The sequence below is a fragment of the Halichoerus grypus genome, chromosome 10 (genome assembly GCF_964656455.1).
Source record: "Halichoerus grypus chromosome 10, mHalGry1.hap1.1, whole genome shotgun sequence".
NCBI lineage: Eukaryota > Metazoa > Chordata > Mammalia > Carnivora > Phocidae > Halichoerus > Halichoerus grypus.
Genome location: NC_135721.1, coordinates 126,093,259 through 126,119,125, shown reverse-complemented (window position 1 = coordinate 126,119,125; position 25,867 = coordinate 126,093,259). Strand labels below are relative to the sequence as shown.

Genomic DNA, 25,867 nt, shown 5'->3' with positions numbered 1-25,867 from the left:
ATAACCCTGATCAAGGCACCTTCCATAGCAGTTCCAAGGCCAGGCCAGCCCGCCCTAGTGGGCTCCCCAAAAGCAGCCCATCTCCCCCCAAGGGAGGCCTGGCCTCCTGCCCTGACATGCCTGCAGGACCAGCACTCTGCCTGTGGATAAGCCAAGAACGGTGCTGGTTTGGGGGGTCTATGCTGGTACCTGCACCCAGGCGGACGCAGACAGACTGTGGCCATCCGTCCCCAGTAGTGTCCGCTAATAGCCCGTGGGGTGTGGTCCCCGTTCGAGGCAAAGAAGCCCTCAGGCCACGTCTTGTCTAAGCAGACATCACGGAGAGCTCCTAAGGCCCCGCTCGTGACTCCTTATGAAGCAGAGTGGGGGCAGCTTCCTACAGGCCTTCCCCTTTATCCACAAGTTGCTGGTGGGGAATAAGGTCAACAAAGGAGAGAGCTGTCCTGCGGCTGACACTTTCACTGGGCACTCACGTTCACATCTGATCCAAAGGACAGTCCTGGAGGGAGGGAAGTGGAGCAAGATTTAGCTGTCCATTTTACAGATGAGGATCGGAGAGTGAACGAGGCCCAAGGCAGTGCAACCGGAAGCTGCACCAGAGCCCAAGGCCTCTGACCATGAGCACATGATGATTTTATGAGATCTGGCTGTGAATGGATGGACGAACTGTAAGTGGTTTCCTGCTTCAGTCAAAGGATTAAGCGAGCAAGAGACCAGAGCCCATCCTGTGACTGCACGTGCCACTCACCTGTGGTTGGGGCCCCAGGCCAGCATTGGGGCATCTAGATGGCTGGCGATCTGTGACATTTTCCATCTAGCCCTGAGTTTGGAAGGTGGATGAAGGTTCTGGAGTCTTAGCTCCCTGCAACCTTGGACACGTCACTTCCCCTTGCTGATCGTTGGCTCCCTAACTATAAGGACGAAGGTAAAATGAGAGACGTGGAGTGCTCGGCCGGCCCTCCCGCACGCCGCAGATGGAGCAAGTATTTGTCTTTTGTGCGTCTGTGGCCACCCAATTCCCTGTCTACATGTTGCCAACATCCCATGATGAGTCCCACCCTCCCAAGCCAATTCCAGAAACTGGAATTCCCACACTTCTTTGCAGCTGGGATGCAGTCACGTGCCCCAGGTTCTGCCAATCAGACACCCCCACGTGCGACATGGATTCAGAACAGAGCTTTGGGTGGTGGTGGCTGTGCTCGAGGGATCTGAGCTTCTAGAAAACACTGTGGCAAAGCTTTTGGTTCTTCCTGGGGCTCAGCGGTGGCTGAGCCTTCAGAGTCCCCGCCCAATTTCATCAGGACAGACCCAGTGGCAGCGACGTGTGGCCAGAACAGCCCCCATAGTGTGGGCTGAAGTCTTTTCTGGCTGCCCGGCTTCACAGCCTGCATGCTGACCCTCCCGCAGATCTGGGGATACTTAAGATCTTCTAACCAATCCCTTTCTTGTCTTAACTAGACCAAGCGGGTCTTCCATCTGCAACCAAGTTCCCACGGACATAAGCAGTCAGCGTTCACTATGAAGGTAGGTGTTCTATTCCCAAGTCCTCTCTCCAAGGTGAAGGGGACAGACCGGGATAAATCCAGCTCGAGGCAGAGGCCTCTACTGCAGTCTTGGCCGGCAGCCCCGCTCTCATGGGCACAGCACCTGCCAGAGCCACAGACGACTGGATAGAAGCACAAATGGATGAGTCACCAGGAACAATCACAGGACGACGATAAGCCTGGGTGCCAAGTGACAGATACTGCCAAGCCAAGCAGGGGATGCCACTGTGACCGATAGGAGGCACTTCTTGGGACGGAGCCGTGGAGCGAGGCAAGGTCTCACTGGAAGGAAGGTAAAGGAACACTTTGGGCTGCGAGAAGGGGCCGGCCCTGGGCACTGGGCAGGACAGAGCTGACCGAGCCAATCTGCAGGGTCCTCCCAGGCTCAGAGGACTGTGCCAAGGTGGAATGAGCAGAACTCCTGGCACCTTCATTCTCCTCTGTTTTTGGCCTGCAGTGTGTCCCTGGGAATGGTGCTTCACCCCTCTGGGAACAGTGACTCCCCTGTGCCTGGCTCTGGGCCATGCCGGGGGTCATGCAGGCAGACTCCCCCGCAGCCATCCCAGTTCCTAGCCCCATCCTCCCCTCCTAACTTCCAGAGGAGGTGGAAATGTGGAGTGTGCGCCTCCCTCCTTATCACTCCACCCCCACCCCCAGCACTATCCACAGCCCAGATGGACCTTTCTAGGCCTGGGCCTGGGCTTTGGCCCACCCATCCCAGCAGCCCAGCCTCCATCCCTATCTTTACCCACCTTACCCTTCCCACCCTTCCTACCCTCCCCACAACCACTGCTCCTGTGGGGTTTGATCGACATTCTCTAAAGTTACCTACACTCACTTCAGTGTCAGTTGGGGGCCTCAGCAGCCTCCAGGCAAACTGATGCCACTCTCCTGTCTTTCCTGAGGCCCCCACCCTGAGCAGGGCTCTCAGCCCGGCCGCAGGTTAGAATCACCTCGGGAGCTTTAAAACGATCCATGCCCCATGAGGGACCTTATTAGGAGGGGTCATGAGAAAGTTCTAGAACCGAATTATGGTGATGGTTGCACAACCCGGGAAATTTAAAATTCAATCCGTGGTACACTTAGAGTGGGTGATTTTAATGGTATATAAATTATACCTCAATAACGTTGTTTTTGAAAAAATACCCACATCTAGGCCCATCGCTACCGCATTAAATAGGAATCTCTGATTTGGGGCCTGGGCTGAGACCCGCACCCTGGTGTCACCATGACTCCAGACCTTTCATTCCACCGCCACCATCATTCACACACTCATCCTGAGGGAGGAGGAGTGACCCCCCCTTCACTTCCTGGGGCTGCTGTAACAACCAACACAAACTGGGTGGCTTCAAACAATAGAAATGTATTCCGTCCTGGAGTTCCGGAGGCCACAAGTCTGAAATCCAGGTGTCCGCGGGGTCACGCTCCCTCCAGAGGCTCCAGGGAGGATACTTCCCTGCCTCTCCCAGCTTCTGGGGGTTGCCCACAGTCCTCAGCATTCCTGGGCTCGCAGCTGCATCCCTCCCATGCCTGCCTCCTTCTTCACGGGGCCTCCTTCCCTGTGTCTATGTCCCTGTTTGCTCTTCTTATCAGGACACCAGTCATTGGACTGGGCCCACGCTTACCCAGTATGACTTCATCTTAACTATTTACATCTGCAAAGACCCTTTCTCCAAATAAGGTCATATTCTGAGGTTCTGGATGGACAGGAATTCCAGAGGGACACTGTTCAAATCAGTACAGTGGGAATGGGAGCCCGGCGAACCTCGTTAGGACCAGATGACCTGGGGACAGGTGTGGCCCCCTGCTGCCCCACTTGCTGCAGTAACTGTGTCTCCCGGAGACCCCAGGCCTCCTCTAAGAAACAGGTCTGAGGTGCCACCACAGGGACTGAGCAGGTGTGACACGGTGGTGTCTACGTAAGTGTCAGCTCGGGACGTCCCCCCAGGGGCTCCTGGGCCTGGGGGGATGGGAAGGAGGAAGAGGAGGAGGAGGAAAGACCAAGACTGTACGTGGCCCACAAAGCCTAAACTCTTTCCTCTGTCCCTTTATATTAAAAGTCTGCCAACTCCGGCTGTAGACCATGATGCCTCCCACACCTTCCACAGCTACTAGGAGAGGATCAAAAAGAACACGGAGGTCGTGGACAGAAATCTATATCTTCGGGGTCAGGGTGTAAGAGACACATGACATGATGGCAAATCACACCAGCACACGCTCCCAACTCAGGCCCGTGACCCAGATGGGGCCAATCACAGCACCATGGGTCATGTCCCCAGGCTTAATGACTGGTTCAGGCAGAAGTGTGGGAAATAAGCCAGGTCAGTGGGATGCAGTCCTGGGATTTGCTAAAAAGCAGGCTTGAGAGACAAAGGGGGGGCGGGGGAAGGGGAGGATTTATTGGCTCACATAAATGAAAGTTCCTGTGTTATCAATGCAGCTTCAGGCACAGCTTGATCCAGGTTTTCATACATGTCTTCATTTCCTATTGCTGCAGGACAAATTACCACGAACTTGGCAGATTAAGCCAACCTAGATTTATTATCGCACAGTTCCCATGGGTCAGAAATCTGGCCATGGGTTAGCTGGGTCCTCTGCTCAGGGTCACAGCAGGCTGAGGTCAGGGTCTGACTTCAGTAGCCTTAGCTGCGATGTCATTTCACCTTCGGGGTCCTCTTCCACACCCCCTGGCCGTGGGAGAATTCAGTTCAACTTTTAGTTATAGGACAATGATCCCCAATTTTTTGCTGTCATGCAAAAGCCACACCCTGCCAAGTGGTCTTTTCCATAGGATGGCATTTTGCCCTTTCAAGGCCAGCCGGAGCATCTCTGATTCCAGGAAAGCAGCCCCCACCTCTCCCGCCCTGTCCCTTTTAAGGATTCACACCTGACTGGGTCAGCCCCACCCAGGACTTTCCCCCTTTTGATTCATTCGAGGTCAACTGAATGACATCTTCAAAATCCCTTCCCCTTAACCTAATCAGGGGAGTGAAACCCATCATATCCACCGTCCTGCCCACACACAAGGGGAGAGAATTCTACGGGGCCTGTAGAAGGAACCAGAGAGGCAGGAATCACAGTACAATTCATCAACCTCATGACTCTGCCTCTGCTTCAGTTCTAAGCCTGCACATGGTGTCTGATGGCTTCGTAATGATCACCCAGTTCAAACCCAGAGGTAAGAAAGCTCCTGTCACTCAACAGAGCAAATGAAAATAGGCCATTGATTCCCAATGGCTCAAAATGGATCATGTGCCCATGTCTGAACCACTCACTGGTCACAGCATGGAATACACAGATTGGCCAGGTCTGGGTTCCCTGCCCAAATCTGAAGCAAGGGGTCAAAGCCCCTCCACCAGAGGCTCGGGGATTGAAAATAGAGTAGGGACCAGTTTCCCCAAAGGAAAGTAAAGTTCTTGTTATAAAAATTGGACAAGTGGACCCTGGAAGCACGCTCTCTTTCTCCCCCAAAAGGTGAATATCTATGTATCCCATACACACTCCCTGGATAAACGATTTTATCTCCAGTTAGATGCAATTTTTATTGTTCAAATTTCCAATACTTTCCCTGATTCCTAATTCATATGTTATTACAACTTTAGCTTAAAAACTTGTATTTCCCTACACGCCTCTGCATATGGACATCTGCACTGAATATCCTTTTTAAAAAATGCACAGGCCAATAATAAGGTAAAATTCCTAACAGTCTACCTACCAAGGGCAGTGGGAGGGGACCTGCTGAGTCAAAGCCCATGCCACTGGGTTCACTCTCCTCCAGCGGGGACAGGAGGCTCCTTTGTCCCCTCCTCTCCAGGTTCCCATGCCTCGGCTGAGCCTCCAAGGGCTGGTCTCAAGGGTGTGAGTCAAAATATTTAGCGATGGGCCCTGACGCATCAGCTCAGATGCCCACTGTAAACAAACAGAGCCTTTTCCAGACCTGACTGGCCTCTCACAGGGCAACATGGGGCCAACAGTGTGGCCACATCAGCACTTCCAAGAAGTTTTCCCTGGGGCATTATGCTTGGAGACCGTTTCTGTGGGAGCCTGCTAGTGGCCAACGGTGCTTAAAATCACAGGCCTCTGACTGGCAGACTTAACATTAATTATAAGTGCACGAGGAAAGCGGGTCATTATGTGCCAGGCACTGTTCTAAGCACTTTGTATATAAACTCATTACTAACTCACAACAACCCTAGAAAGTAGAGACTATGGTCATTATCCCCATTTGGCAGAGTCATTTAAAGGATGGAGGCCCATAGTGACCCACAACGGGTGAGTGGTAGCACTGGGATTGAGCCTCCGTGGCTTTGCGTCTAAACACTGGGGTCCCGATCTCTCCATTTTACCACTTCTGTTTGAAAACATGACACACAGGCATATTTATTCATTCATCTCACAAATACCTATGGAGCACTGACTATATGCCAAATTCTGTAAGGGGCACAGGGCCCACAACAGCAAACAAACCAGATGTAGCCCCGCTCTTCTGCAACTACTAGTGTGGGGTGCATGTGGGGTGGCGGGCGAGGGGCGGTGAGCTGCTAATGGACTGTGGTCACAGACACAGAATAAAAACAGAATTGTTTATACAGTGGCATGCTATAGGAAGGCAATAAAATAAGGAGGGAGAATAGAAAGTGAAGGAGACCAGGAAACCTCTTTAGGTAAAACAGACAGGAGAGGACTCTCAGTGACGTGACTTCTGAACTGAGATCTGAATGATGACAAGGAGCAAAAGCAGAGAGATGGCACAGTAAGTGCAAAGGTCCTGAGTCAGAAAAGGACTTAAGGAACAAAGAGAAAGACACCCTGGTGGCTCTGTTAATGTGAGCAAGCTGGGGAATGATTATAGAATCACTGGTCATTTCCCTAGGTATGATAATGAAGGGGCAGCCATCTGGAAGGCCAGCTTAGTCTCAGGAGACCCACGACTTTTTTTCAAATGGCGCAGTAACGTATAATGCACACATGGCAAGATATTAACAAGGTGATAGGTAATCAACAAGGTTGATTCCAGGTGTAAGGTATAGCATATCTACTGTACTAGTCCTTCAACTCCTTGGTTTGAGATTTTTAGAATAAAAACAGAAGACAGAGCTCTACTTTGTCCACAGATTTGTCACTGCGCTGCCCGCGGCCACGTTACTCATTTTAATACTCAATTACCTGTGGACTAATGCTTGTGTGCCCCGTTTCATCACATCACAAATAACAAGAAATTCATGTATTTAATCTTTTTTTTTGCCGACTTATCCCAACGAGAACGAGTGGTGTATTGTTAAGCAACTAGACAAATTGTCACTGTTATCTGTGTTCTTTACTGGAGGCAGGGCAACTGTCTTTCATTGGTAAGAATTCAGAATAAACATCATGGCTCTTTGAGATCGCTCATAAGCAGCCCCCAGGAGACTGCAATTACACCCATTTATAATTCTCTTACCTCCCAATCTAACCCTTGATTCATGAATGTGCACTTTTAGGCGTCGGGCGTTGGAATAAATTAGACTATACAATTACATATAATTAAGGGGGGGGGATGGGTACCGTGCTGCAAAGATTAGCCCTGTTTTGCTGAAGTAAAGTACGTCTGTGTCAGCGAGCCAGCCCAGGGAGGCAGCAGGAAATACAATTAATGTTCTTCTGATTTAATGGGGGTTTATGATGCTGTTTTTCATTATCACAATATCTCAAGAAATGTAAACAGTTTCTCTCTAATGCAATTGCATTTCTACCGACCAGGACAGCTTGGGTCTAAGTGAAAACTCAGCAGGATTAACCACAAATGTGTAACTAACGTTAGGGATGATGCTGGGATTCGTATTTTAAAAACCCATGCAAAACCGTCCCCACTCAGGAGCTGAGAAGTTGGATCCCAAGCCCCTGGGGGTGACTCGGCGACCTCTCTGTTTTGTGCCAAACTGGTGCGGGTTATTAAAGCCACCTGTGCCCCAGTTCGGTGGCGTGTTCGCATTCCCAGGCCTCCCGTCTGCGGCCACGTTTCCACTTTTAACGCTTCTCCTTCACATGCCAATTTGTTCGAGACATGTTAAAAGCTTGACTTTTACAACGTCATAAAATCCCATCTACTCCAACCCAAATGCAGCCAGAAGTCCTCGGACAATCAGACTGAGTTTCAGCCTCTTGACTGTGAAAACACACAGCAGGAGTGATTCTTTTTTTTTTTTTTAATTGTTGTATAGGAGTCCCGGAAATAAAACAGCATTCTGGCTTTGCAAGGGGGATAGAAGCAGCCAGGCGTTCTGCACAGAGGGCCGCCAAGGAACTCACAGAAGGATGAAATGAGGCGTGTGGGTGTCAACAGAAAGGTCCCCTCGAGGTTAAACCAGCAAGGGGGTGGGGAGTCAGGACCGGCGTGAGGAACCTGAAAAGCCCGATCATCCAGCCAGGACGCGCACAGAGAAAGGTGCCATCAGGGTGACGAGGGACAGGAGGGGAGAAAACTGTCCCAGGCGGGGCTTGGAGACGGACGGGCAGGGGCCGGAGTGTCAGGAGGCCAGGGGGTCCCCAGAATCGCACTGGGGCCCCACCCAGGCCCCGGCTCAGTGGCTGAGCGACTCCCCAGACTGGGGGACATCAGAGCCCCGGAGGACCCTCAAGTCTCCCAGGCAGACACGGAGCTCCCGGATGGGGCCAGGAGTCCCCTCCCGCCTGGAGGGAAGCTGGAAAAGTCAGGCTGAGGCCTCAGACCCAGAGGACCAGGGAGTTTGCTCTGAATTATGGGAATGAGACGTGGCCAGAGGGGGCTTTGGAGCCCCTTGGACTCTGCGAGCCTCTGAGCTGGTGAGTGAAGTCCTCACCTGAAACCCGATCCACACACAGGCATGTGTCCAGGCACACAGATATACACACACCAAGAGGCACTTACACACGATATCTGTCTCCTTCCTGAGGAAGGATAAAGGGCAAAACACAGATGTTCGGTCTTTTAACAGCAACAATGGAAAGAATAAATACCTAAAAATGATAATCAAATGACATCACCTCAGCCCCGCCTACAGCCCCATGTAGGGGACTGTAGGTTGCCCTTCCACTACTGGGGGTCCCTGATGAGGAGGGAAGGACGGAGGAGAAAATTGTGGGCAGGGCCCATTTAGGGAAAGGAGAGCTGTGTTCATGAAACTGAGGCCTAAAGGAAGGCCGTGTATTTTTTAACTTTTTTGTGGTAGACATCTCCCCACCTCTGAAATATTCTCCAACATAAAAGCAGGCAAAAGACAGATCTCACCTCCCTCTCTACCCCAGGCCCCAGAGTCACCCCATGGGACTCTGATGACCTGGGAGAAAATTACTATCACAGGAGATACATGTCCCAAAGCCAGGCACAGTCTCAAATGGCTTAAAATCCCACTTGCCAACATTGTGACCTGATCACAACCCTTGACCTTTGTAACCTAAGTTTTCTTGAAAAATTGTCACAAAGATTACATAAGATAACCTGGTAGAAACGCTCAGCAGTGGACCACAGAAACTACTAGAACTGTACTTTCTGTCTTCTATGGGAATCCCAGCCCCACGTGGCCGGCACAAATTGTGAGATGTTGTAAGTGTAAAATACACATCGGATTCCAAAGACTCCCTAAGAAAAAAGAATGTAAAATATCTCATTAAAAATGTTTATACTGATTGCATGTTGACGTGATATTTTGCATAGACTAGGTTAACTATATTATTAAAATTAATTTCACCTGGTTTTTGCTGTTGTTGTTGTTTTTACTTTTTCATGCAGCTACTAGAGAATTTTAAATTACAACCAGGGCCTGCGTGATGCTCTTACGGGACAGCATCATCCTGGAAGCTCTGCAGTAAATGTGTTCTTCCTCCCGCAGAGATGAGGCAAGAAGGGAATGGAGGCTCCCTTATTTTTTGGTCCATGATGGTAAAGAAGCAAGCCTGACATTTTGTTCTAAGGCGAAAGAAGGGCAGAAGATCAGCAACCTCAGTGGCACCAAAAGCGAGGCCAGAATCTGATTTAGAAAAAGAAGTTCCAGGTCTTCTCGATTTATTGAGACTATAAATTGATCTGGCCTGGCTAAAGTGGGAGAATACGGTGGGGGACTCCAGCGCCTCCAACTGGGTTAGGACATCCAATTTGAATTTCAAATATACAAAGAATTTTTTGTACACCTCGCGGACCCCCTGTATTTTTATTTACTAAATAGGACACCCCTAACTTGCATGAAGGAAGACTAAGCCAGAGAAAGGAGATGCTGGACGGAAAAGTAAACGGCCTAGGACTTAGGGGAACTCTGGAGCCAAGCTTCTCAGGTTCAAATCCTGGGTCCATCGCTTAACAAGTGTCTGACCTTGGGCCAGTTACTTAACCTCTCTGTGACTTGGTCTCCACAGCTGTAATATGGGCATAATGATACTTTCCTTGTAAGATTATTAGGTTTACACTAAGTCGCTGTTGCCTAAAGTGCACTTATCCACAGCAGGGTCTGTCTCCCCTTAACCCAGCGCTGTTTCTGCTGCTACCGGTTGGTTGTCTGCCGGCTCTTTGCCCACCCCTGTCAGCCCCGTCCCCCGCCGGCCTCTGCTGTGGCACTGGGAACAGTGGAAACCGCGGTGGACAGCACCACCTTGAGTAGAGTTCCTCCCCTTTCGGAGTAGGAAGCCGGTTTCTCCTTTCTTTCCTATTCCCGGACCATTTCTGAGCCACGGCAGCTCTTTTCACTTGAGTTCAAGTTCGTATCTCAGGAAGCTTCCCGGGCGCGTGGGCAGTTCACCCCGCGATCTAGCTGGGGGCTCCCGCTCCAGCCTGCAGCTCCCAAGGCAGATGTGTGTAGTTAGAGGCCAGCGCCGGGCTTTCAGCAAAGGCGGTCGGGTGTTTGCAGACCGGGGCGAGCCCTTGTGAAAGCAGATAAAAGAAAACATTTATTAACGTGTCATTACGAGGGGAGCGCCCGGCCGGGGCTGTCACACGCCCCGCGGAACACGGGCTCCTTCCAGCTCCGAGGGAGGAGAAAAAGCGGCAAAGAGGCAAGGATTCTCTTCGTTTCCAGCCGAGCGGACCTGATCAATGGTCCTCCACACTTTATTGCAGTATTTGATTTATTAGCGATGCCCCCCCGTCTGTGTGTTGCACACACACACATGCACACACGCGCGCGCGGCTCTGGCTCGCGTCCCTCCCTCATTTCCAGCTCCCGGGCGAATCCCACAGCTGTTTCAACTCTCCGCCGAGGGCGAGCGGGAGCGAGTGTGTGTCGGGTGAGTGTGCGTCTGTGTCCCGGCGAGGGTGCGCGCTCGGCGCCGGGAGCGCGGCCAGTCGGGTCCCGAGGCGTCGGGAGGCCGAGAGCTGCCCGGACCCGCGCTCTCCGCCGCTGCCCCGTCCGGGGCCGGACTTCGGGGCCAGGGCCGTGCGCCGAGGGCCACAGGACCGGGCCGGCCCGGCCGCGCGTCCATCGAGCCGGAGGTAAAGCGCCGGCGCGGGGCGGGGGGAGCGCAGGGAGGGCGCCGCGGCGGGTCCCCCCCGGCCCCGGGCCCCTCCGCCCGCGGCTCCCGGTCCGGCGCCCCCGCCGCGGCGCGCGCTCGCCTTCCCCGCGCGGAGGCCGGCGGGCGGGGAGCGGGCCGCGCCGTGCCAAGGGGCTGGCTCGGGCAGCGCGGCCGGCCGGGCTGGGGCGATGGAAGAGCGGCCCGGGCGGGGCGCCGAGCCGGACTTTGGCGAGGGCGGGGCGCGGGGGCCGGGGGGCGGCGGCGGCCGAGCCCGTGGGGGGGGGGGCGGAGAGGAGGGAGGAGGCGGAGGGAGGGGAGGAGGAGCGGCGGCGGCACTCGCCGGGGATGCGGCGGCGGCGGCAGCAGCAGCGGCGCGGAGTCCCCTGCGCCCCGCGGCCCGGCCGGGCTGCGGCAGAGGCGGAGGCGCCCCGCGCCGGGTGAGGCCGCCGGGGCCGTGCGCGCTGGTGAGTGGGGCGCGCGGGGCCCGGGGGGGCGGGGCGGGGGGCCCCCCAGCCGTCGCAGCGACGCCCAGGTGAGCGGGGGCCGGTCCCGACCGCCCGGCTCCGGCCCCAGCGGGGCGCGCGGAGGTGGGACCGGGCGGGCGGCTCCGGCGCCGGCCGGCCGCGGGGGGATGACCCGTTTGACCCCGCCGGCGGGCCGGGCGAGCGGGTGAGCGCTTCCCACCGCGCCCCTGACCCGCGGAAGCCGCGCGGAGCGCTAGAGGACCCCGGGGGAGGCGCGCCCGGGCCCGCCGGCCGCGGGGGGATGGCCTCCTTGACCCCTTTGAGTTTAGACCCAACGGACCGGCTAGAAGCCAGACCACGTGGGGCTTGTCCAGGCAGGACACGGGAAAGCGGTGGACCGGATCTTCAGGGTGACTGGGAACTCGCAGATACCGAAAGGGCAAATAGGATTGAAAAGACAAACTTCCTCCCAGGCCAGGTCAGACCCAGTTCTCATCGCCTTGTAGAGAGATGCTCCCCTCCGCGGGCTCCCGAGGGGTTCAGAAGTGTGACAGTGAGGCGATTTGTAGGAGTGCACTTTTCTTTCTTTTCTGGGTTGTTGTTTTTTTAATTTAATTCTTTATAGTAGTTCATTCGTTCTAAAAGCATCTATGGAGCATGTCCTCGTGCCCGGTACCACATTAGTTCCAGGGAAAGGCGATGATCCGTATCTAGTTCCTGAGCCAGAAGCCCGCTCCGTTCACTTTGAGAGCAGCCTCGTAAAGAGAGACGGTCTTACATAGGGAAAATGTAGAGACACCTGCAAATCCTAGTTTTGTACAGTGATGACCTCGGTCCGCAATTTCCTACCTGCCCTAAGACTGAAGACCACGTCCCCTGCACACAGTAGGACAATCCTCATCCTTCTCTTCCTCCTTCCTGAAAGTTCTGCTTCCTTCCCTGCCCCTCTCCTCTCTTTCCGGCAGCTTGTTTTAATCACTTTTTGAGTTAAAAGTCAATATTTAATTAACCAAGTAATTACATTCAGCTTACGTTTGAATCTGGGCATCTGCGCATCTGTGCATGTGGGGACGCCGGCCCCGGCCCCCTCCATCTGCCCCTGCCTCGGTCCCACAGCGCCACCCTCCCTTCCTTCGGGGCAGGGAAGGGGAGGCTGCTCTTGAGCCGGTTCTCTGGGGACAGAGACGCGGGTAGGATGGGCTTTCCCTGGAGGACACTGGGGTCTGTCCCCAGGGCAGCAAGGGCCACTCTGCTCTCGTAGTTAATAGTGAAGGGGACTTCTTACTGCATCTCCGACACCCATTGCAGGACCACGGGAGGGTTTTAATTAAATGAAAGCCATTCATACATATGTAAAGGGGGTGGGGGGACAGACTGGAGACCACTCACCTTGTCAGAGAGGTTCTCCCAGCTTTGCTTGTCCTACGTCATGGAGGGGAGAACACTCATCAAAACAGCCCGTCCGGGGGTGTAAATTAGTGTTCTAAAAAGTAACTCGAAGGGCAACCGTGGCAGGCTTGGCTGATGGCTCCTTGGGCTTTTGCACATGAAGGATCTGCCTTCCTCGGGCCAAGTGTATGTACATAAATGCCCAGTGTTTTAACTGCCATGGCTGAGAGTCAATGTGGGTTTGGTGTTTGGGCTTTGCGTATAGTTTTGGGGTTTTTTTTATTTGAATTTATGGCTTTTTAAAAAACCCTAATAACATGTTAAGTTTTCAAACTTAAGGGTTGAATAATGAGTTAATTGTAAAAAGCCTAGGCTTGGAGGAGGACGGTGTGGCTGTGTGGGAGAGTGTGTGTGTGTGTGTGCGTGCGTGCGCGTGCTCATGTGTGTTCATGAGCACACACACACGCATGCGTGTGTCCCCTGCCCAACAGCTATGTTCAGCTGCCATCCGCAGGACCTAGTTGAAGTATAGTTGCGCACCCTGACGCGTGTGCCTTTTGATTTGGGGATGACATTTCTCTCTTCCTTTCCCTGGATAGGTTTAATTTATCTATTTGGACATGCCTCAAGGGGCAGCTTCTGGTCTCCTAAGTTAGCCAGACTGGGAATATCACCCAACTCTGCCAAGTCTGTTCTTAGATTTAGTCCCCCAGAAAGAAAACAAAAGCCTTGTCCTCCAAGAGAGTATCAGAATTCCTGACCAGCTTGCAGTTCGAAGAAAGAGCTTAATCTAGACTTATGATGGTGGTGTTTTTATGAGCCAAACACTGATCTAACCCCTTGTACATAATAACTCGTTTAATCCACACAAAAACCCTGTAAGATAGGTTCTGTGCTTTTCATCATGTTAAAGAAGAGTAAAGTGGAAGCACAGAGAGGATCGTGACTTCCTGACAATTGGTCAGTGGGAGAGCCTGGATCTAAGAGGCCCTGAGGCTCCAGCATCCACTCTGACCCACTGCGCTCTCCTCCCTCCATGACCTTGGTCTTTCTTCCAAACGTAGGAGAAGTACATGCTCAGTGGAAGAAAACACATTTAGACAATAAAAGTTGGAAAGACAGAAGCCCATCAATAATCCCACTTTCCTCCAAAAATCTCCAGTATTTGGGGGAATCTCAGATTTGTATTTGGTTTGCAAGGGGGTTTTACCCTAAGGAAAATGTGCAATTGCCTGGCCACGTTTCCTGCCCATCCCCCTGCAAGTACGCACACACTCTCCCCTACTCGGAATGCAAAGAGACAGATCAAATGTGGCTGATAGAAAAAAGCATGACGTCTGAGGTGAAGGTTTATGCCCACTGAAGGCACAATGGTGGAAGGGTTAAAATTCTCCTACAGGTGAGGCCCTCTTGTGGTTGGTGATGGAGTCACATTGGCCTGTCCCTGGAGAGGTGGCTCTGAGGTTCCCAGCTTTGTATCAGGCCTGGGCCCTGCGTGGCTGGGGGACGTGGAAGGTGGGGCTCCTCAGGGCTGACCTGCAGGTGAGGGCCTCAGCCTTCCTTGTGATGAGCCCTGCCTGGGGAGTCTGCAATGCCTCTGATTGGATTCAAGGCACTACCTAATTGGAAAATCATTAGGATCATTATAATTAATTGGCATCCTGATAAATGGCATGATTGCCTAATTGGGATGGTTGCTAGGGAACTAGGCCTCACTTGGAGCGGAAAGGGGAAGTGGCGTTGGCCTGGCCGCAGTCCGGTGTTAGGGTTACACACCCAGCAGTGAAGGGAGGCGGTGGGGTGGGGAGGCAGGGCACAAAAGCAGTCTCCACCCACATCTGTTGGTGTTTACTGAGCAGCTGCTGTGTGCAAGTCGCAAATGGAATATCAGTTAGGGGTATTTTCATAAAAAGACTGTAAAGTAATCAGGATCCTTTCTCTTGTAAGCAACAGAAAGAGGAAAAAAATCTCAAACCAGCATAAGGAGAAAAGAAGGGACATGTTGGCTTTTATAACCAAAAAACGCTCAGGTAACTCTAGCTTCAGGCACAGCTGGGTCAGGGCTCAGATGCTGTCATGAGCATCCGTTCCCCTGCATCTCTGTTCTTTCTTCCACGGGGCTGGTTTCCCTCTGGCTCCAGGGGGTGGGCAGGCCCTGGCTCCGTGGTTAGGGGAGGCAGACTGCCTGGCTACCTGCCCAGCTGTGTGATCTGGGGAGCATTAGTTAATCTCTCTGTGCCGCAGTGTTGTCATCCAGCAAATGACGATGATCGTAGCACTTATCTCCTGGTTTGTGGTAAAGGATGAAATGAGATCATCAATGTCAAGTGCTTAGCACGGCTTCTGAGCTCGGCAGGCCCTCAGTGAACACTGAGTGTTACCATAATTGAGGTGTCCGGGTTGACTGCTGAAGAGTGGTCCTCTTGTCGTCTCTGGTTCAAGCCCAACAGGAAAGAACAAGCCTCTTTTCTGGAAATGCCCATCCTCGCCCCAGGCGTCCCTCTGATGGGACTGGTTTATGTCATGTGCTCACTCCAGACCAACACTGGCCAAGGAAATGAGTTGGCCATGCTCCCGGGCCCCACCCTGGAGCTGGGGACAGAGCGACTGAGCCCCCGAAGCCCTGGAGAGCACAAGTTGGGGGCATGCCAGTGAAAGGAAGCCTCATTGCCGGGGAGGCAAATAGCCAATACCTGTGATGCAGGGGAACACTAATTTGGTCAGAGGGACCTGTCGTCATTTTGGTCAAGGTGGGCACCATGGAAACAGCTGCTGGGTGAGCGGCGTCCCCTCTCTCTCCACTGGGGTCATCAAGCATTGGAGGCCTGACTTTTCTGCCTCAGTGTGTGAAAGATACAGCCCGGCTTTGTTTCTGTGTTTTCTGGCGGCCGGGGGCAGATGTTCTCTTTACAATAGAATCATCTGGAGGTATTTGTTTTACAAATGCAAAGTCCAGACCCTGCTGAATCAAACTCCCGAGGAGGGCCCTGGGTGCTGCGGAGTGAACCACAGGACCACGTGTGTGTCCTACCTCGGCAGGGAGGCTTGGGAAAGGGGCCCCTGGAGTATGCCTGTCTTGTCTTCCTGCCTAATGCAGGGGCTGTCCGGGGGGGCAGGGGAAATGCTCCACGTGAGATTAGGGGTGTGAAGGTATTAGGAAGCTGCCGTACAGAGCAAGAGAGCATTCCTCCTATTTGTCAGGCACGCATGTTTATTGAGCAGCTACTGCGTGCCAGGCACTGGCTAGGCATTGGGATGAACAAGAGAGAACCCTGCAGATAATAATACACAAGCAAGTCCACAAACAAGGCTCTTTCGGGAAGTGACAGGCTCTACAGTGGAAAAAAAATAGCCTGTGATCGAGAATGGCTGTGTGATGGGGGAGGGGCGGGGGGGCGCGCTCTGGCAGGTGACAGGGGAGACCTCTCTGGGGATGTAACCTCTGAGCTGTGACTTAAATTTTAAGAATGGGCCAGCATCGGAAAGATCTGAGGGAAGAGCATTCCAACTAGAGGGAACAGCCAGTGCAAAGGCTTGGAAGTGGAGAGGAGTGGCCTGAGACACCTGTTTAAAACACAGATAGAAACTCTGGGGGTGGGGAGCGGCAGAAGATGAGGTCAGTGGTGAGAAATATGGGCCATGGTGAGAACTTTAGATCTTGTTTCAAAGGAAATGGAAAACCATTGAGGAGTTTAAAGTCAGGGAACGATATGGTTTGTTTTAGGCAGATCTTCATGGCTAGCCTGTGAGGGATGCTCTTCGAGGGACTGGTGGGACAGGTGGGTGGGAGCTGATCCTGGCCTGGGTGGCAGTGCGATCGGTGGACACGGAGTGAAATGGTGGATTGGAGATCATTTTGGAGGCAGAGCCAGCAGAACTTTCTGGTGCATTGCATGTTCAGAATGAAGGAAAGAACTGTGGCTTCTCAGCCAGGGGCAGTTTTTCCCCCCCAGGGGACATTTAGCAATGTCTGGAGACACTTTGGGTTGTCACAACTGGGGAGAGGGTGCTAGAGGCATCTAGTGGGCGGAGACCGGGCATGCTGCTAAACATTCCCCGGTGCACACAACGGCCCCCACGACAAACACCATTGTGCCAGGGAACCAGGGGTGATCAGACAGCCTGTCAGGGTGGTGGGGCGGGGGGGAGATTCCTGAATGAGAAGACTAGGAGAGAGGTTTGAGGGTGGGGGGACAATCCAGAATCAGTCATGGCAGTGCTGGGTTTGAGATGACCTGTGGGTCTGAGCGCTCCGTGGCTGCTGGATACACAAGTCTGGAGCTGGTTGGAGCTGGTTGGGGCTGGCCGCCTAAATTTGGGAGTCAGCAGAGCACCGATGTTATTTGAGGCCATGGGGCTGGACACGATCGTCTAGGGAAAATGTATTTTATTCTCTGGTATGGTCCCCTCCTCCCATCATGCCTGTTCTGCATCTATTTGATGAGTATTTTTAGCACACCCCACATGCTCCTGAGAAATTCCCAAAGGCCCAGGCTGAGCCTTCCCTTGTCCATCTCCTCATTGCTCAGTGATGAACAGACCGAACTCAATATTCATCATGCTACAACAGACGCCCTTGGGAATTTAAGATCAGGTGGGATCTTGGGCCTCACAGGCAACATGATGCCTCCTTGGTAGAACACCTGTTGGCATGGTCTTCAGAGCTTCTCCTCCAGCCCAGACCCGGACTAAATGGAATTCTCTCTCACCAGAGACCACAGCCATTTTGAATTCTACACACTCCAAAACATACGTAGGTCTTATAAGTATGAGTTGATGGACAGGGCCTTCCCCCGGGACGACGAGCAGTACCCAAGATGTGTTTGGCCAGGTGGAAGCCAGATGTATTAGGTGAAGAATGTTGCCAATAGACTTTCTTCTTGGCTCCCAGGCAGGGCCCCATTGGGTGACTTGACCCACCTCAGCGGCCAGAAAAGAGGAGCTTTTCGAAAGAGAATGAAAAACGATCAGCTCCCAGAAGTTCAGGAGATGTTCATGCTCTGTTGAAAATCAGATCATCCAAAAGCTGCATTACTGGCCTGCTCTAGAGACAGACACTATCCACAGACCACTTTCCTGGATGTTTCAGAGAAGAGGAAATCCTACTACAGTCTTAGTGTCCTAATCATTTGAATGTGATTCAAGATGTATTCACAGCAAGTAATGGAATTCCTCGCTGAGAGTGGTTTATGCAATAAAAACGTTAGTTCTCATTTAACAAGGGTCTGAGGCAGGGGAGCCCTGGAGCCAGTTTGTTTGTACAATAATGTCTTCAGAGACCCAGGATCTTCCTGTCCTCGGATCCTCTGTCCTTGTCATGTCATTGGCCTTGCTGCTTCATGGCCTCAAGGTGGCTGCTGCAGCTCCAGACATTACATCTCCATACAAAGTGGAAACAAAGAGCAGGACTCCATGCTGTTTGTCTTTTAATCAGAGAGCAAAATCCTTCCAAGAACACCCTCATCCCAGCAGACTTTGCTTCATGCCTCATTGCTGCAGGGTTGGGTTTTGTACTCAAGCCTAAGCCAAACACTGGCAAAGGGAAATGGGCTTTTCATTTGACTTAGCTCAGTGGTTCCCCAAATTAGCAGATCAGACACCCTCTTCTTAAATGTTTTTGCCAAGTTTACCTGAAATAAATTCATAGATAATATAACTTATCTGCACATTTCTTAATTGATCAAATACCCCGACTGTAATTTAAAGGAAAACCAAGAGGAAAGTGAGTTATAGGTAAACATATGTATGGCAATATCTTAGACACACTCCACTAGAAGACATAACGAAGCAGTCAGATGCCTGCACTAGTGTGGGATCCCATAAATCTGACCATTACAGACGCAGTGGGGTATGAACATGTGGTTTGGACAGCTCAAATACCACAAGTGCTATGGCCATAAACAATGTGATTTTCCCAGATAGTGAACAATTACCCCAAATTTCTACACAAAACAAACTACAGTCTTCCCTCAGTTTACTTAGTGGTTGCATTCCCGGAAAATTCAGTGTAGAGGAGAACCAGGCAAAACATCTTTTGTGTTTATATGTGAAATGGGGTTCATTTCTGAGGTCACGTAACTATAAAAGCTGTTTCACCTACGTGAGTGTCTTGTGGGACGTTGGAAAGTCGTGCTGGAAATGGGACTGTTCTTCACTGTGTGGAGTGTTACAAATTATCCAGCATCCCTGTACCCCCACCAGATGCCAGAAACATCCCCCGGTCACTGTGACAAGCAAAAGAATCCTCACAAATTCCTGCAAACACCCCTTTGGGCTGATTTCACCCTTCTGAGAACCATGGGCTTAGACTAATGCTGGTTTATTGCCAAGACAAGGGTCCACCTCTTTAACAAAGTTGGGGTCCTGTAAACAGGGGAAGGTCCTTGGGGGGGCACCCACAGCTTCTGCCTCAGAGCTGTCCCCAGGCTCCTCTTCCTGCTCATTGCCCTCTTATTGACATGTTCTTGGGTCCATCCGGGTGTGGCTTCCACCCAGGCAGGAGATGAAGAAGGTAGAGAAGACTGGACATAAGACACATCTCTGAGAATCGGTGTGTCCCAGTGGTTAAGAGGATGCACTCTAGAACCAGACCTCCTGATTCACATACCTGCTCTGCCCCTCTGAGCCTCAGATCCCTCTTCTGTAAAATGGAGATAATCCTAGTTAGCTTCCTTGCACCCTCCCCACCACTGGCACTCACAGTGAGACACGAGTACGTGAGTGGACACGTGAAGATTGCTTCCCAAAGTCAGGCGTCGTTGCTTATACTTGTAGATCCTTTTTAGCTTTTTTTTTTTTAATTGAGATATAATTGACCTATAACAATGTATTGGTTTTAGGTGTACAACATGATGATTTGATATGCGTACATTTTGTAAAATGATTACCATAGTATAGTTAATATCCATCATCACCCAGTTAAATGTTTTTTTCTCGTGATGAGAATTTTTAAGATCTATTCTCTTAGCAACTTGCAAATACTCAACACAGCCTCATGAGCCATGGTCACCACGCTGTACATTGTCCCCAGTTATAACTGAAAGTTTTCACCTGTTTGTCAACCACCTTCACCCATTTTGCTCACCCCTCACCCCCCACCTCTGGCCGCCACCAGTCTCTTCTCTGTGTGAGTTCCGTGTTTTGTTTTGTTTCGAGATTCCACATCTAAGTGAGCTCATACAGTCTTTGTCTTTCTCTGTCCAACTTATTTCGCTAAGCATAATGCCTTCCGGGTCCATCCACGTGATCACAAATGGCAGGGTCTCCTTTCTCGTGGCTGAGTGATAGACCAGACCATGGTGTGTGTCTACACACCACCTCTTCTCTGTGTGTTCATCCCTCAGTGGACACCAACGCTGCTTCTGTGTCTGGGCCCGTCGCGAATAAGGCTGCAGCGGACAAGGGGGTGCAGGTATCTTTCTGAGATAGTAAGTTCATTTCCTTTGTGTAAATACTGGAAGTGAAATTGCTAGATCATAGGGTAGTTCTGTTTTTGGTTTGGGGGGGAACCATCCACTGCTTTCTTTTTAGCTTCTCGAAGGGGTTCTACACCACCTCTCTCAACTGCCCTGCCCATAAGGAAGGCTGTGGTTCCCCCCTCCACCCCCCGCCGCAGAGGAGGGAGTCCAGCTCGGACAGATGGCCGCAAGTAGAAGAGGTAACTGGGCCTAGAGCTCGAGTCTGAGGCTTCCTGAGCTGATGGGCTCCGCCATGTCCCACTCCCCACCCTGACCCCCCCCACCTGACTTTTGGGCCTCAGTCAGGCCAGCTCAGGAAGGGAGCAAACCTTGGGGACCAACCCTGTAGGGCTCTGAGCCCGTCCTGGAAGCCCAAGGTGGGCTTGTCACCACGTACTCAGGAGATGCTCATAAGCGGAGCACAAGTTCCTAGCCATCTCCAGGCAGCTTGTAAAAATCCCAGCACCCAGGCCACCCCCAGACCAATTAAATCAGTGCCCCGGGGGTAGGGCCGGGGCATCAGGATATTTTAGAGCTCCCAGGTGACTCCCGTGTACAGCTGAAGTTTCAGACTGCTAACACAGAAAGAGAAGGGGCTGGATGGGGTGCCTTCTGCTAGGCATTTCTGCAAATAGGTGGTGGCAGCTCCTGTAATAAAACCCTCCTTCCGGTGGCCTGTTGTGCCGATAGTAAAGTCCAGACCCCTGCCATAGGCTACCCTGCCTTGTGCTGCCTGGCCTCGGCCCCCAACTCACACCCCTCTCCTCCAAGCTTATTACACTGTCACACTGGCCACAGCAAAGCCCGTTCCAACCTCGGGGCCTTTGCACTTGCTGTCCCCTCTGCCTGGATATCACAAGTCTGGCTCCTTCTGATCCGGCAGGTCTCAGCTCAAACATCACATCCTTGGATAATACCTAGAATGACGCCTGCTTTATAACACTTACCACTCTCTGCAGTTATCTCAATGCGCTTATTTGTTGATTTGTTCTTTGTCCTCTCTCCTCTCACTAAAAGCAAGCCCTGTGGCTAGAGGAAGCAGATCTGTCTCGTTCACCTCTGTATCCCTAGCACCCAGAACAGGGCCGGCACTCTGCGCGCTCAGGAGATATTTTTTGGATGAAGGAATCTGGGAAGGAGGCTTGAAGATGTACGGCTGGGTCTGAATCTAGTGTTTGGGGATCCTTGCTTGCAGGTGACTGCTCAAGGCAAAGGAGTCAAAACCAGTTTGTCATTTGCAGAAAGCAAAGGTGGGAGTGGGGAGGGTTGCTTTTGCACTCACCGGCCCCTGAACTGGAGCTGGGGTTCATGCTGACATCGCTCAGAGAGGGGCGGCCATCGCCCTCAGGCCACAGCGGGGATGAGGAAGGGCCGTGGCAGAAGGCTCCGCTGGGGACATGAATGTTAATGTGCGAGATCAGCGGCGTGACATTTCTGCAGGTGCCCTGGGAAATCTACTCTCCCCCCACCCGTACGGGCCCCTCCTGAAAGGAGCTGTCACAGCTCAGAAGACCTGCCTCTCTCACCTCCTCTCCTGAACTCACGCTCCTGAAAGCTCACATTTCTGCACACCAGGCGGCGTTCTGAATGCCCACTCAGGTGAACACATGGTGACTTCGTGATGCTGGCCCTCTTCATCTGTCCAGGCTGCTGTAACAGAAGACTAGACACTAGAAGGCTTATAAGCAACAGAAATTTCTCACCAAGGTCAAGGTCAAGGTGCCAGCAGATTCAGAGTCTGGTGAGAGACCACTTCCGCAGTCACAGAGGACGCCTTCTTGTGTCCTCACGTGACAGAGAGGCAAGGGAACTCTCTGGGGTCTAGTTTAGAAGGACACTAATGCCATTCATGAGAGCTCCACCCTCCCAAAGACCCCACCTCCTAATACTATCCTATTGGGGATTAGGTTTCAACATAAGATTTTTGGGGAGACATACACATTCCATCTATAGCACAGAGACCTTCTAATCCCCATTTTACAGAAAGGGAAAGTGGAGCACAAAGAAGTCTCTCCTTGTTCTGTCCTATTAGAGTAGGACGTCACAGGCTGGCTAAGCAGGGCCTATATTCAGCTCACAGAAATGTTTAACCTACATGCTGTTTTGAACATTTTTTCAAGTTAGTTGTCAGATCTTTAAAAATTGTGAGATTTTACCTTTTAAAAATTAGAGTTTCCAGCTTGTGAAAAATAGGGAGACGCGGGCCATATTTGGCCACCCTGAGTTCCCATCCCCACTGATCGTGGGCGCTCCACTTTGCCACAGTCCCCCCCGCCCCGCCCCATTCCCTATTGTCTGAGGCTGCAATCAGGGTCACTTGCCATTGGTCATTGCACATGCCCTGCTGTTCTCATTGTGGAGCAGTACTTCTTTGTTCTTACGCCTCTGTCAAAAGTGTAGAATGAGAGCTGGAGAGAAGGGAGTGTGTGGGGTTTTCTTACACTGAGCCCACTTGACTCATTTACGTCACCTGCCTGGCCCACATGGTCCTTGGAGTTCATTCCTCCCCCACAACACTGTTCAGATCAAACAGCCACCATTTCTAGAGACCATGCATTGCAACTTTGTTTACAATAATAACAGAAGTCTAATAGCTATTGGGTGCTTGTTGCCAAGCATTTCCTCATCACTACAAAGCTTTTGATCAAGGCCTATTATCATCTCCATTTTGAAATTGAGGGAACTGAGGCACCACGTGTGGTGCCCCCACTGGAATAGGAGCTCCTTAAGCTTGTTCATCTTGGTACCTTCAGTGCTCAGCTCACTGGCTGTTTGAAACAATGATGGAAAAATGAGTGAATGAGTTCTCCTTTAAGTGTTCATATGATTAAAGCCATTGGCCACTGGAGGCCAAACATCTTGATTCATCATCAGTCATTTGTGACATTTCAGTTGGAGGAATGGGCTCAAATCAGTGTCATTCAAGGCTCTTTGGTTGTGTTTCTGCTTTGTAACAGATCGCCCGCAGCTCAGTGGCTTAAAGCAACAGTGTATTTGTAACAATTCTGTGGGTTGCCCACTGGTTCTCTTGCTTCCTGTGATATCAGCTGGAAGGTCCACAATGGCTCCACTCAAATGGCCAGCGGCTCGTGCTGGTCATCAGGTGGGAGTTCCCTGGGGCCATCAGCTGAATCCTCCATCCTCCTCCCCATGGCCTCTTCCCACAGCTGCTTGCCCTTCCTCACAGTATGGTGGTCTGGGGGTAGCCTGACTCCTAGAAACACAAAAATGAAAGCTGCCAGGCCTTCTAAGGCTTTAGCTTAGGAAGCTCTAGCCCCCCACCCCCAGCAGGAGTTGCTGGAGGAGGGGTTCCAATGGGACAAATGCACCCTGATTTTTCCTTCTGCTCTTGACATTCCTTTTAAGAGTCAAAAGCCCCGTAAGAGAGTCTAATTGACCAACTTTGGTCACATGATTACCACTAGGTCACATGGCAGAAGAGGGTGACACAAAGTACACCTGCTGATACCCGGTGAAGCCCCCAGTGCAGTGAGACCACCAGTGGGAGAAGCTGATCCGAGCACAAGGAGCACCTCTAACCTATGGCTTTTCTCCCTGTGGCAGTCTTTCCAGCTGCTGCTTAGACTGCACAGCATGTCAGGGTTGGAAATGGACCTGTCATGCGAAATTCTCTCCACTCGCGTCTCTAAATTTAGTGACTTATTTGGTAAAATTTGCTTCCGACTCCTTCCCCCGCCGATGAGTACAAGCTTCTCAAATAATTGTAAACACCGGGCCGTTTCCAAGGTGAGCTAATGAGAAGCTCATCTGCTAATCGCAGGGGCATATGATGGGTGAGGATGGCGCCCACGGCTGTGGATTGGGTGGAAAGGGAAGAAAGAATGAGAAGATTAATACCAGGGCCGCCAAAACAGATCTGTATCCCTTTATGTTCTTTTCGAAGGGAACTACATACAGTCTCTGGAACCATAAATACGTGTCCTGTGGGGGTCAACTGTACCAAGAGTGTGGGGTTAAAAAATAGGGGACTGGAATCCTCAGTCCCAGCTGGGGTCTACAGTCTCAGTCTACACTGAGAGCCGGCCGACAATTAGGGATGAATAATGACTCTGTTCAGGTCCAACTTTATTGCTTTTGGCCAAAGGCCTTTTGCAGAAACAACTTTGTAACTTGCTCCCAGGGAAGCCTCTGTCCACAGCTGAGACAAAAGAACAAAGAACAGAGGTGGGAATTTGTGTCTGATTCCCATTTCCCCTAAACACCTCGCAAGAACAACAGGTGTGGCCTACGTGGAAGGTGTGGGCCAGGGGAAGGTGATGTCCAACCTCCTCTATGGCAGGCTCCCACTCCTGCTTCTGCCATACTGGTCTTTATTCTGTTCTTCAAACCAACCAAACTCAGTCCTACCTCAGGACCTTTGCACTTGCTTTTTCCCTTGGTTAGAAAGCATTTCCCCTACAACTAGCTTCTCACCACCTCTGGTCTCACCTGAAACATCACCCCTTCCTAGGGGCCTCCCCTGATTTACTCTCTATCCTGTGTCCCTGACGATTTTCTTCAAAGCTCTTAAAACGACCTGAAATTCATCTCCCTTTATTATCTGTCTCCCCCACCAGGATGTCAGCTCCTTGAGGGCAGAGGCCTGACCTGCTCCATGTTCATGGCTGCTTCCCAACATCCTACGGAGCACCTGGAACACAGTAGGTGCTCAGGAAAGATCCCATAGCTTTGAAGGGTTGCAAATAGGCCTATGGCCAAGCTCCAGAGGAGCTTTGCTCGGTGTGCTCAGTGTTTAAAATGTATTGAATGTCTTCACTTTAGAAATGTGGTCCAGTCCCCACCCCCCAACCCGTCCCCCTAAATCCAGACCACGTCCCTCATTTCTCCTGCCTAGGCCCTGCAGGCATTTGAGTTTGAGGCCCCACTTTAGACAAAGGGCACTACAGACAGGTGTCTCTCTCCAAAGGTAACCAAACAACATCCAGGCTTCTGAGCCTAAGCCGTGGGCCAGCCCATTGGACTCTGGCCAGCCCAGTCCCATTGACTGGATGAAGGCCTGGTTTCCGGTGGGCAGGACCCAGTGGTCCTCCTCTTAGGGGCCATGTTTTAGGGGTCATGCCATAAATGACATGGAATTTCACAGTGTTCTCTTCTGAGTCATCAGGGAAGGAGTCCCTGTAACCCCTCCTTTGTGGTCTTCAAGGCGGCCTGCTCCCCTTGTAAGAAAAAGATCAGTGCCCTTGGCAAGCAAGAATCCAACTGCAGTGTCTTTGCTTTTGTTTCTTTATGCTGCTATCCATTTACGGCAGGGCTTCTCCCCTGGGGGCGATTACATCCCCCAGGGGACATGAGGCAATGTCTGAAGACATTTTTGCTATCCATGGTCGGGGGTGGGTGCTACTCACATGTCCCACGTAGGGAGGCCAGGGAGGCTGTAGACACCCTATAATGCACCCCCCCCAATCAAAGAATGACCTGGCGCCCACCCCCGACAAGCCAGCCAGCTGCCCAGTGACACGATGACACGGGCACGGCGGCCTCCCTCCTGGATGGCTTCCGTGGACACAGTGGCCGTGGGCTCAGAGGGCCAAGGGGC

General features: G+C 52.0%; 1 protein-coding gene across 5 annotated transcripts in view; it reads left to right on the top strand.

Moving 5' to 3' along the window:
- The first annotated feature begins 10,638 nt into the window (after positions 1–10,638).
- Positions 10,639–25,867, top strand: part of SULF2 (sulfatase 2) — a 111,479-nt gene continuing 96,250 nt past the window's right edge. For 2 of the 5 annotated variants that reach the window (XM_078057284.1, XM_036106108.2), the window contains exon 1: positions 11,337–11,464. The gene's annotated coding sequence lies outside the window, so the exon portion shown is untranslated. Of the gene's footprint in view, positions 10,776–10,805; positions 10,981–11,336; positions 11,465–24,887; positions 24,972–25,867 lie in introns of those variants that run through there. The other 3 variants (XM_078057282.1, XM_078057281.1, XM_036106107.2) reach the window with 3 other exon arrangements.